The sequence below is a fragment of the Solanum pennellii genome, chromosome 8 (genome assembly GCF_001406875.1).
Source record: "Solanum pennellii chromosome 8, SPENNV200".
Taxonomy (NCBI): Eukaryota; Viridiplantae; Streptophyta; class Magnoliopsida; order Solanales; family Solanaceae; genus Solanum; species Solanum pennellii.
Window position 1 is genome coordinate 47,904,560 of NC_028644.1, and position 11,815 is coordinate 47,916,374.

The 11,815-nt window shown below is 33.9% G+C and overlaps 2 pseudogenes; both read left to right on the forward strand.

The window, feature by feature from the left end:
• Nucleotides 1-3,455: 3,455 nt before the first annotated feature.
• On the forward strand, nt 3,456-4,925 carry LOC107027663 (annotated as a pseudogene).
• Nucleotides 4,926-11,070: 6,145 nt separating this feature from the next.
• On the forward strand, nt 11,071-11,587 carry LOC107028245 (annotated as a pseudogene).
• Nucleotides 11,588-11,815: the final 228 nt, after the last annotated feature.

Sequence of the window (11,815 nt, forward strand, 5' to 3'; positions counted from 1 at the left end):
TATTATTTCAAATTTTCAAAATATCATTCGAAAAATTATACTAGGAGAAAATAAGTGCATGTTATGAAATAACTAGCTTAACAAATTAATCAAATAAGAAGAATAATGAGAACAAAACTTAAAGTAAATAAGTAAAAGCGAGTGTGAATTGTATGGAGTGTCCTTTCTTTCCCGTTTAAGAAAAGACTATTTAAAGCTTAGCCATCAAGATTGGACCAACAGTAACCTACCAAAGAGTGAATTCTATTCACATGGGTATGAGTCAATTGCCTAAATGATCACCCAAGTTAAGAGAATTGTCTTAAAATATCATTTATGTTTCATTTAAGATCAAAATATCACTCAACTATCATTATTTTCCTCCATATATACTTGACACTTCAAAATCATCACCTCTCCTAGTTGACATGACATGTTATCAATTTTTTTTAATAATAGACTAATTTAATTCGTTGAACTTATTTAACTACAATAATGATCATATTATTTTGTAATTTTTTATTAGTTTATTAAGAATAAATTTTCATACTGAAAATCTTTTATCACAATTAAATTTTTTATTTTATTATTTAAAGAAGAATACATTTTAAAAATGTACTATAATTTTATCAATTTTGAATACTTTTATACACTTACATTCAAAAAAAAATTGATGTACAAAATTACTCATTAACGCTAATTTACATCAATTAATCATAAGTTGTATAGTAAATCAATAGTATTAAAGGTCGATTAATTATTAAAAAAATAATTATTTGGGTGCTTCGAAATCCATATATACTTACAATATCGTTTTTAAAAAGAAAATAGTAAGTGAATAATATTATACTAACTTTTATCCATTAGAAATACTAAATACCTCAAAAGTCTCCTTAAATTTTAGTTGATATGCACAGTCATTAAGTCATCAATTTATAAGACAATAGACCTATTCGATTTGTTAGAATAGAATAAGTATTTCCTACTTAAAATAGGAATAGGAATAGAAATAGGAGTAAGAATAGGAATAAGAATAAGAATAGGATTACTAGACGGAAAAGGATTCTAATGTAGTGTCTATAAATAGGGTCTCAATATAAAATTTAGATACATAATTCAATAATATTTTTTCCCCATATATTTCTCACATGGTATCAGAGCATTAGTGAGAAGTTCAAGTCACCGGTGTCAAATTCCGGTGACGATGGTCGGACTGATTTGCGTCATGTTTCGTTCTGAAGGTGTTGTGGAAAAGACAACACCGTCACGAGGCTCGGGAAGCTCAGGCGATCAAACCCCACTATTCCGGCGAGATCTATTCAGGCAACGGCACGTGAGTGGTCTCCGGTCACTTTTTTTTCGAGAATTTTTCTTCTGTTGGGGTCGCCAAATATTTTCGACCAGAACCCGACCATTTTTCTTTAGATCTGATCACCAGAATTAGGGTTTCGGTGATTCTCGGGCCGTTTCCAGCAAGATTCCGGCGAAATCAGAATTTTCAGGCCACTGTGGGCAGATTCCTGCAGCTTCCAATATTTCAGACTAGTGTAGCACTTCCGGACTTTTTCGACGTACATACCAGTCTATGGAGAATCGACGAGGGAGAGAACGTTTTGGAAAACCTCGATCAAGGTGTAGTCATTGTCATAAACCTGGACACACTCGTGACATATGTTATATTTTGCATGGTCCACCACCCAGTTATGATCCTGTTGTTCTAAAGGAATATAGAGATTTCCTTCGGTATCATGCAAATAAACAAACGTCTCCACAAGTAGTTTCGGTTGCACAACCTCATGTTTCTGTTGCGGGTAATTTTTTACTTGTGTGTCACAGTTTAGCACTCTTGGATCATGGGTCATAGACTCAGGGGCTTCTGATCATATCTCTGGTAATAAATCATTTTTGTCTGATATTGTTTATTCATAATGTCTTTAAGCTATTACATTAGCCAATGGGATCCAAACAAAACCAAAAGGGGTTGGAAAAGCCAAGCCCATACCTTCTGTCACCTTAGACTATGTTCTTTATGTCCCTGGTTCTCTTTTTAATTAAGCATCAGTTAGTCATTTGACGAAATTCCTACATTCTAGCATAACTTTTTTTTGATGATTTTTATATCATGCAGGATCGCAGTACAAGACAGACGATTGGAACAGGGCATGAATCACGAGGCCTTTACTATTTTACCTCTTCTAATTCCCTAACAGCATGCTCCATTACAGATTTTCCACATCTAATTCACAAACGTTTGGGACATCCAAGTCTATCCAAACTGCAAAAGATGGTGCCTAGTTTGTCTAATTTATCCACAATAGATTGTGAGTCATGTCAACTAGGGAAACACATTCGTGCTACATGTTCACGTAGTACTGAGGGTCGTCCAGAGTCTATTTTTTTATTAGTTCATTCTGATATTTGGGGTCTTAGTAAATCAGTTCCACTTTAGGATTTCGTTATTTTGTTAGTTTTATTGATGATTATTCGAGATGCACTTGAGTTTTCTTAATGAAAGATCGTTCTGAGTTATTTTCTATATTCAAAGATTTATTTGCTGAAATATAAAATGAGTTTGGTGTTTCTATTCATACATTCCGTAGTGATAATGCCTTAGAGTACTTATCATCCCAGTTTCAGGAATTTATGTCTCACCATGGAATTATTCACCAAACATCTTGTCCATACACTCCTCAACAAAATGGTGTCGCAGAAAGAAATAGTCGACATCTCATAGAGACTGCTCACACTCTCCTTATTGAATCCATGTTCCGCTGCGTTTTTGGGGCGATGCAGTCCTTTTAGATTGTTATTTAATTAACAGAATGCCCTCTTCTTCTATTCAAAATCAGGTTCCACATTTCATACTGTTTCCTCAGTCACATCTCTATCCTATCCCCCCTCGTGTCTTTGGGAGCACATGCTTTGTTCATAATTTAGCCCCAGGAAAAGATAAATTAGCTCCTAGTTCCCTCAAATGTGTCTTTCTTGGTTACTCTAGGGTTCAAAAAGGGTATCGTTGTTATTCACATGATCTTCATCGGTACCTTATGTCCGTTGATGTTACATTTTTTGAGTCTCAACCTTAATATACATCTTCTGACCATCCTGATGTATCTATGGTCTTACTCATGCCTCAAGTTTTACCTGTGCCAACCTTTGAAGAATCTACGGTTACTTCTACATCTCCGACTGTAGTGGCACCACTACTAACTTATCAATTGCCGTCCACGTCCAGCCCTAGTCCCAGATGATTCATGTCATGCGCCAAACCCTATTTCTACTGTGGACTTGCCTCATCCTAGCCAACCACTTGCAATTCAAAAAGGTATACGATCCACTCTAAATAATAACCCACATTGTACATTCTTAAGTTATCATCGTCTAGCATCACCCCATTATGCCTTTGTGTCGTCTTTGTCCTCTATTTTCATCACTAAAACTACAGGTGAGACGCTTTCTCATTATGTATGGAGACTATGGTTGATGAGATGTCTGTTTTGCATAAAAGTGGTACTTGGGAGCTTGTCTCCCTTCCTGTAGGTAAATCTATGGTTGGTTGTTGTTGGGTTTACGCAGTCAAAATTGGCCTAGACGGTCAGGTTGATCGACTTAAGCTCGCCTTGTTGCCAAAGGGTATACTCAAATATGTGGGCTAGATTATACTAACACTTTCGCTCCTGTGGCTAAAATAGCATCTGTCGCCTTTTTCTATCTATGGCTGTCATTCGTCATTGGCCTTTTCATCAGTTGGACATTAAGATTGCTTTTCTGCATGGTGATCTTGAATAAGAAGTCTATATGGAGCAACCACCTGGTTTTGTTGCTTAGGGGCAGTCTAGTAGCCTTGTATATCGATTGCCTAGGTCACTATATGGTCTGAAACAATCTCCGCGATGTTGGTTTGGGAAGTTCACCACAGTACTTTAACAGTTTGGCGTGGCTCGTAGTGGAGCTGATCACTAGGTGTTTTATCGGCTTTCTGCACAAAGTCGATGTATCTATTTGGTTGTTTACATTGATGATATTGTTATCAACGATAATGATCAAGATGGTATCACCGATTTGAAGCAACATCTATTTAAGCATTTCCAGACTAAAGACCTTGGCAGATTGAAGTATTTTCTAGGTATTGAGGTTGCTCAATTTAGTTCAGGTATAGTTATTTCTCAACGCAAGTATGCCTTAGACATTCTTGAGGACACATGAATGATGGGATGTAGACCTATTGATACTTTTATGGATCCCAATGTTAAACTCTTTCCAGAACAGGGGGAGCCACTTAGTAATCCTGAAAAGTATAGACGGCTCGTTGGAAAGTTGAATTATCTCACAGTGACTAGACATGACATCTCCTTTCCTGTGAGTGTTGTAAGTCAGTTTATGACTTCCCCTTGTCAAAGTCATTGGGAAGCAGTGGTTCGTATTTTGCGATATATAAAGTCAGCTCTTGGGAAAGGACTACTGTTTGAGGATCAAGGTCATGAGCATATCATTGGATATACAGACGCTGATTGGGCAGGATCACCCTCTGACAATCGTTCAACATCCGGATATTGTATTTTAGTAGGAGGTAATTTTGTGTCGTGGAAGAGTAAAAAACAGAATGTGGTTGCTCGATCTAGTGCAGAATCAAAATATCGAGCAATGGCGACAGAAACAGTTACTGGGAGAACTAAAATTTTGCAAAATTGATCAGATGGAACTCGTATGTGATAATCAAGTAGCTCTTCATATCGCATCAAATCCACTGTTTTATGAAAGGATTAAGCACATTGAGATTGACTGTCACTTTGTCAGAGAAAAAAATACTCTTAGGAGATATTGTTACAAAATTCGTGAAATTAAATGATCAGCTTGCAAATATCTTCACTAAGTCCCTCATAGGTCCTCGTATTAATTACATTTGTAACAAGGTAGGTATATATGATTTGTATGCACCAGCTTGAGGGGGAGTGTTAGAATAGAATAAGTATTTCCTACTAAAAATAGGAATAGGAATAGGAATAGGAATAGGAATAGGAATAGGAATAGGAATAGGATTCCTAGTCGGAAAAGGATTCTAATGTAGTGACTATAAATAGGGTCTCAATTTTATGTAAAATTTAGATACACAAATCAATAATATTTCCCCCCATATATTTCTCACACAATTCATCAAATTTATGTATCTACAAAATAAATTTATAAATTACATGAGAATTTATGAAAATTATAATTAAAAAAAATTTAAAAAGTCTAGTAAATTTATATATTGTCATCAAACAAAATTCAATGAAAAACATTTGTGTGCACTTATTACCTGATAATTTTAAAATTCCTAACTAAATTATTTGAAAATTTAAGCAATTTGTTTTATAAAAGTATTTAGATAAATTTGTAAAGTTGACAAAAAAATTGGTAAGAAAGAAAAAATTATTATTATTATTTTTAATTTTATTTTTTATTTTTATTCTTTTATTTTATATCATATTATTTTATAACTTTTCATACAATGAAACATCAATAAATCAACTAATAATTAATTGAATTTCTTGATATAATTCAATAATATACCTATCATATGAGATTCATATACTGACAAATAAAGATTAAGATTTTATTTTTTATAAATATTATTCACTTACTATTTTCTTTTTGAAAACGATATTATAAGTACATATGGATTTCAAAGGACCCAATGATTCTTTTTTTAATAATGAATCGACCTTTAATATTATTGATTCATTATACAATTTATGATTGATTAAAGTAAATTAGCGTTCATGAGTGATTTGTAAATCAATATCTTTTTGAATGTATGTGTTTATAAGTATTCAAAATTGATGAGATTATAGTACGTTTTGAAAACGTATTCTGTATAACATTAAAAAATAAAAAGTTTAATTATGATAAAAGATTTTAAGTATGAAAATTTATTCTTAATAAATTAATAAAAAAAATTAAAGATGATATGATCATTATTTTAGTTAAATGAGTTTAATGAATTAAATTAGTCTATTATTAAAAAAGATTTTAATGACATGTGATGTCAACTAGGAGAGAGTGATGTTTTTGAATTGTCAAGTATATTTGAAGGAAAATAGTGATAGTTGAGTGATATTTTGGTCCTAAATGAAACATAAATGATATTTCAAGGCAATTCCCTCAACTTTGATGACCATTTAGGGAATTGACTCCATGGATATCCATCCTTTATTTTATAACGATCCCCCTTGGATGTCCATGTAAAAGAAGAGTCCTAGTGAAAGAACAAATATATATAGTAATTTCTAATACGCATTGTTTGTTGCCTCATTAAAAACATCACTAGGAGAATTCAGTGGGTTAAAACCTTAGTTAAGGAAAAAAAAGTACAAAGTGTATTTTACTGCCCCTGATAAGGACCATGATTCAAATGGTGTAGTCTTAACATTCCAATCTTAAGCATTATCTTCTCAAGAGTTGAAGCTGGCATGTATTTGGTGAATAAATCTACTGGATTATTTATTGAACGAATTTGTTGTACATCAATATCACCATTCTTCTTAAGATCATGTGTGAAGAATAATTTTGGTGAGATGTGTTTCGTTCTATCTCCTTTTATGAAGCTTCTTCTCTTTTTTTTTTTTGGTAAATAAAAGTATTTTATTACCAAGTAAGAATTAAGACTCAAGTATCAATAAAGACAAGCAGGTCTGGACATATCCAGCTCGTGGCTATCTTAGCAATGATCTCCTCTACCAATCTAGACTATGGTAACATCTAAATATTTGGATATATAGCCTATTTCGAGGTTTCAGATGGGTCCTAAAGTAGACCTCTTCGGCAATGTGTTTCAGAACGTTTTCAAAGCTCCACCTCTTCTGTTGGAATACTCGTTGGATCCACTCCTTCCCGATAAAATAAACTGTTGTAGCTTGTGTTATCGTGCACACCTCAACCCTACTATTTCTTCCTTAACACCATTTATCTACCCATTTGAGTTCCCCATCCCACTCCATACATAGTCTTTGGATGTGCATCCATTTGAGTAGCCTAGCCCATAGTTGTCCAGTGTAATTGCACCCAAAGATCTTGCAGAATAGACTCAAGCTGATTATTGCACAATTGACATTGTAAGTTTATGTCCATAGGCCATTTGGCCAATCTCTCACAAGAGTATATATTCTTCCCAATGCGTCTAATCTCAGTATAAATATACATTTAGGTGCACATAAGTTACCACATATCACTACCTTCCAGCTAACCTTTTCAAATTGTCCTTGTAGCTTATGATATATGTTTTTAATAGTCAATATGGACATTGTATATACTGTATCCATAGGTATATGCCAACATGTATGAAAAAATTGTGCCTTAAATATCTTCTGGATCACTCATGATGCTTTGGTTATATTACCCGAATGCATCTACCCTTCACATATTATGCATGGATCCACTTGATCCATAGTTTATCCTTCTTCGTACACATATTCCATAACATCTTGTTGATTGCAACTTTGTTCCATATTTCCATATCAATCATATTCATCCCACCTGCTGATTGAGGTTGACATAGTCTACTCCAAGCTACTAATGCTTTTTTTGCTACTTCTGCCTTCCTAGCCGACAAGAATCTTATACACATTTGGCCAATCAATTGTGATATCTTCTTTGGTAAGATGAAAATTTGTGACCAATAAGTTTGCATTGATATTAGTACACTCCTTATAAGTTGGGCTCTACCAGCAAAGGGTAGAAACTTTGTTGTCCATGAAGAAATCTGGCCTAGCATCTTTTCCAACAATGGTTCACATTGAGTCATGGATAGTCACTACAACAAATTTGATTATCAGGAACAAATATTGTGTAACAAAAAATAATTCGTCACTCAGTCGTCACTGAATGTGTGTATCTAAAAGTATACAAATACGATTTAGTGCTTCATCACTATAAGTATTATATTAACTACAAAAGAAAAAGGTCCCTAAATGCTTAAATAGTTGTTACAAATTTATTTGTTGTAAAAGTATATTTTTTGTAGTTAATAGTATGCTTTCTCACTAAAAAAGTTATTACTACCGACAAAATTATATCGTCTCTAATTATTTCACTTCAATCGGTGACGAAATCAATTGTCTCTAAAGTTATATGTATTTCATAGTTGAACAAAATATAATATCGTCACTAATGACTATATTTTATGTACAAACAATATTTTGTTCTTAAATGTATTAGGAATAAAATTTATCATTATAAAAATGGTTTATTTTCCTATGATATCTATATCTATATATATATATAGACAGGAGCTCGCACATTATGTTTCCTTAAATTTAGTTGAGAGGTTTGATAGTCTTAGAATTTGCTCGACAAAAGGCCACTCAATAGAATCACATGCATTCTTCATGTCAATCTTCATCATGCTTCTGGGAGATATACCTTTCCTGCCATATCCTTTCACCAGCTAAGCAAAATGTTATCCACTATCACTCTCCCTGGTACATAAGTTGCTTGGCTAGGATCTACCAATGTGTCCATCAAAGATTGCATAATTATGGTTAAGATTTCTGAAATAATATTGTATAGTATGGTGCAGTATGATATTGGCTTATACTCTTTCACTGATTGAAGATGCTTAGTCTTTGGAATCAGAGTGATAAGGGAACAGTTTACAGCTTCACACATTTCTCCAATATCCAAGCAGTGTAACACAACTTGAGTGATCTCCTTACCGATTATAGGCCATTTTTCTTATAAAATAGAACATTAAAACCATCACCTCCTGGGCCTTGTTATCCTTAATAGTCAAGAAAGCATCATACACATCTTCTATTGTAACCTTGTCAATAAATGATAATTGTTGTTCTATATTCAAAGTTGGTCCCAATTCCATGATACGAGGCTAGACAAGGGTTAGTTGCTTTATTGCTGTACCAAATAAGCCTTTGTAGAAACTCACTGTCTCCTCTTGTATACCTTTGGCATCCTATATTACTGATCCAGCTGCATTTGTCAATCATATGATCAGATTTTGTGCTTGTATGTTCTTCATGCATGCATGGAGGTATGTAATATTTAAGTAACCTTCTTTTAACCACAGACCCTTTCTTTCTGTTTAGTTGCACTCTCCTCTATATTCCTCCAATTTTTAAGTTATGTTTGAGGTTCTTTTCTATCTGATATTGCTCCACTTGGTTATAATATTGAACACACCTCATTTGTTCATGTACTAACTTTAATTGAGTCCTAATCATAGTTATCATGATTACTCAAACCCTTCATAGGTTGTTTCAATCTTTTTATTTCCTTTAAACCTCATTCATAAGCTAGCATGTCTTTGTGATTTCCAGCTATTCTCCACAGTCTAAATGAACTCCGGGTGGTCAGCCAAGTAGTTGAAGAATTTGAATGGCTTAGGTCCAATATTCTCCCCTGCTTCTATTGTAACACACAAATGGCGATGATATGAAAAGCTAGGATCAAGTATGCTGCACTCCAAATGGGTCCAGGATTCTAACCACATAGCATTCACCAAGGCTTTATCTATACTTCTATAAGTGTGCCCACTGGTCGAAGTATAGTTCCTACCACAACCTTCAATTCGATTAACCTAGTGTCTAGTAAACATTGCTTAAAACCCTAAGTTCTATCTCTTGAACTAGTGAGCCCACTATTCTTTCCTCAATATGCAAAATGGAGTTGAAGTCACCAATTACTAACTCTGCACCCCATATTGTATTGGTTCAACTCATACCACATTTCCCTTCTATCCAGACATGTTTTTAGGCCATAAACCAGCTTAGATCAAATAACGTGTCACTACCTCTCACCTTCACTGAGCCATGAATCACTTGTCTGTGTGCCCAATAATTTGTATTCCACCACCCTTGGATTTGGTAATATCCAAATTCTCTCCCCCCGGGTCCTCAACATAATCGTTATGTCATATCTAATATTTTGCTATCTTTATCACAACTTGAGTTGCTTTATGAAGCTTCTTCTTAATGGAGATTTGCACACATCATTGTCTTCAAAGAGGATCTTGGTACCTTGAAATCATGCTTCAAACCTCATCTTTCTTTGATGAAATGTATTGCTGACCTTAACCATACACGTTCTCTACTTTGTTCATGAATAACTATTATCTCAGCATTTGAAGAAGTAATGACCATGGACTGCTTAGTAGATCGTCATGATATAGAAGTACCTCTATATGTGAATGATAACCTGTTTAAGATTGAGCTTTATGTGGTTCAGATAAATAACCTGCATCTACATGACCAACAAGATCTACACTACCACCTTTGTTAGTATAAAATAGATGCGTATCACTATCCCTCTTTAGATATCACGATATATGTTTAACTTTGTTCCGATATCTTCATGTAGGGGACGAACTATATCTTAATAACAAATTATCAAAAAATGTTATGTCATGTATCATATCATTAGCAAGATACATAATTCCACCAATTGTACTAAGATATAGTAATTCGGGACCAAGAGGTTCCTCATTCTCTTCTTGAGGTCGGAACGAATCTTTACTCACATCAAGTGAACGTACAACCATTGGACTACTTAATGGATGTGCCTTGTCCATGTAAATTAAAGTTGTTCCAAATTATTCTCAATATAGGCAGATTGATAAATGAAGTCCCCAACTGCTAAATGTTCATTTTGCTGACCAAGACAAAGTTTTGTACTTCCAAGAACTTTCATCTCAAATTCTATATTTAGGAATTAAATTGTATTTTGAACCTTTTCGGAGTTCCAATGAGATTAACTCATCAACATAAACAAGTATAACATATCTTGATATTATTTTCTTAATAAAATAGGCGAAATGGTCTGTGGACCCTTGTATTTGTATCAATTTGTATTCTGAACCCTTCTATTTAATTTTTTATCAACTGAACCCTTCTACTCAATCCAAATAAGATTTTTACACCCATATCATCATGTGTGTAGTTCACTCTCCCTTAAATTGATGGCATGTCAAATTCACGTTACCTATATCAATGACATGTCATAATTATTTTTACTAACTATTTTTTAAAATATAATAACCAAAATGATAAAAAGTAAAAAAAATTATATTTATTTCTTAAAATAAAATTTTGATACTGCAAGATGCAGTTCTTCATGAAAAACCTAACGGGGAAGACGATACGATCCCTTGAGGTTGGATCCGGGGATACCATCGAAAATGTCAAAGAGGAGATTCAAGACAAGGAAGGTATTCATCTGTTAAAAATTTGATCTTTTTTGGTCTAATTTCTTCTTGTATTTTATTTGTGGAACTGAAATGGTATTCAAATGGATCTCAACAAATGAATTTATGGGTTCTCTATCTAGGTATTCCACTTGACCAACAATGACTGATCTTTGCTGGCAAACATCTTGAACATAGGCGTACACTGACGGATTATTATATCCAAAAAGAATCGAATTTTCATCTTGTTCTGAGGCTCCGAGGTGGAATCATTGAACCGTCTCTTATGGCGTTGTTCAGGAAATACAACCAAGAGAAGATGATTTTCTGCAAGTGCTATGCTCATTTGCATCCACGTACTGTAAACTACATGAAGAAGAAATGTTGTCACAATTACCAGTTGTGTCCAAAGAAGAAGATCAAGTAGAAGTTGCATTTCCTATGGAGATGTTATGACAATCACATGATTTTGTAGTTCTTTTGCTTAGCTAACATTTTGGTGGATCTATGTTTACCCTCCAGCTCCATTTGCAAGAAATTAGTGCTCTGTTGAGTTTGTTATGAAAATAAAAGATGAAACTCTTACATCTTTTCCACCATTTCCACCTTAAAATAGTCAAATGATGAAGAAGATGAAGATGATGTATATAACCCTAGAGAATA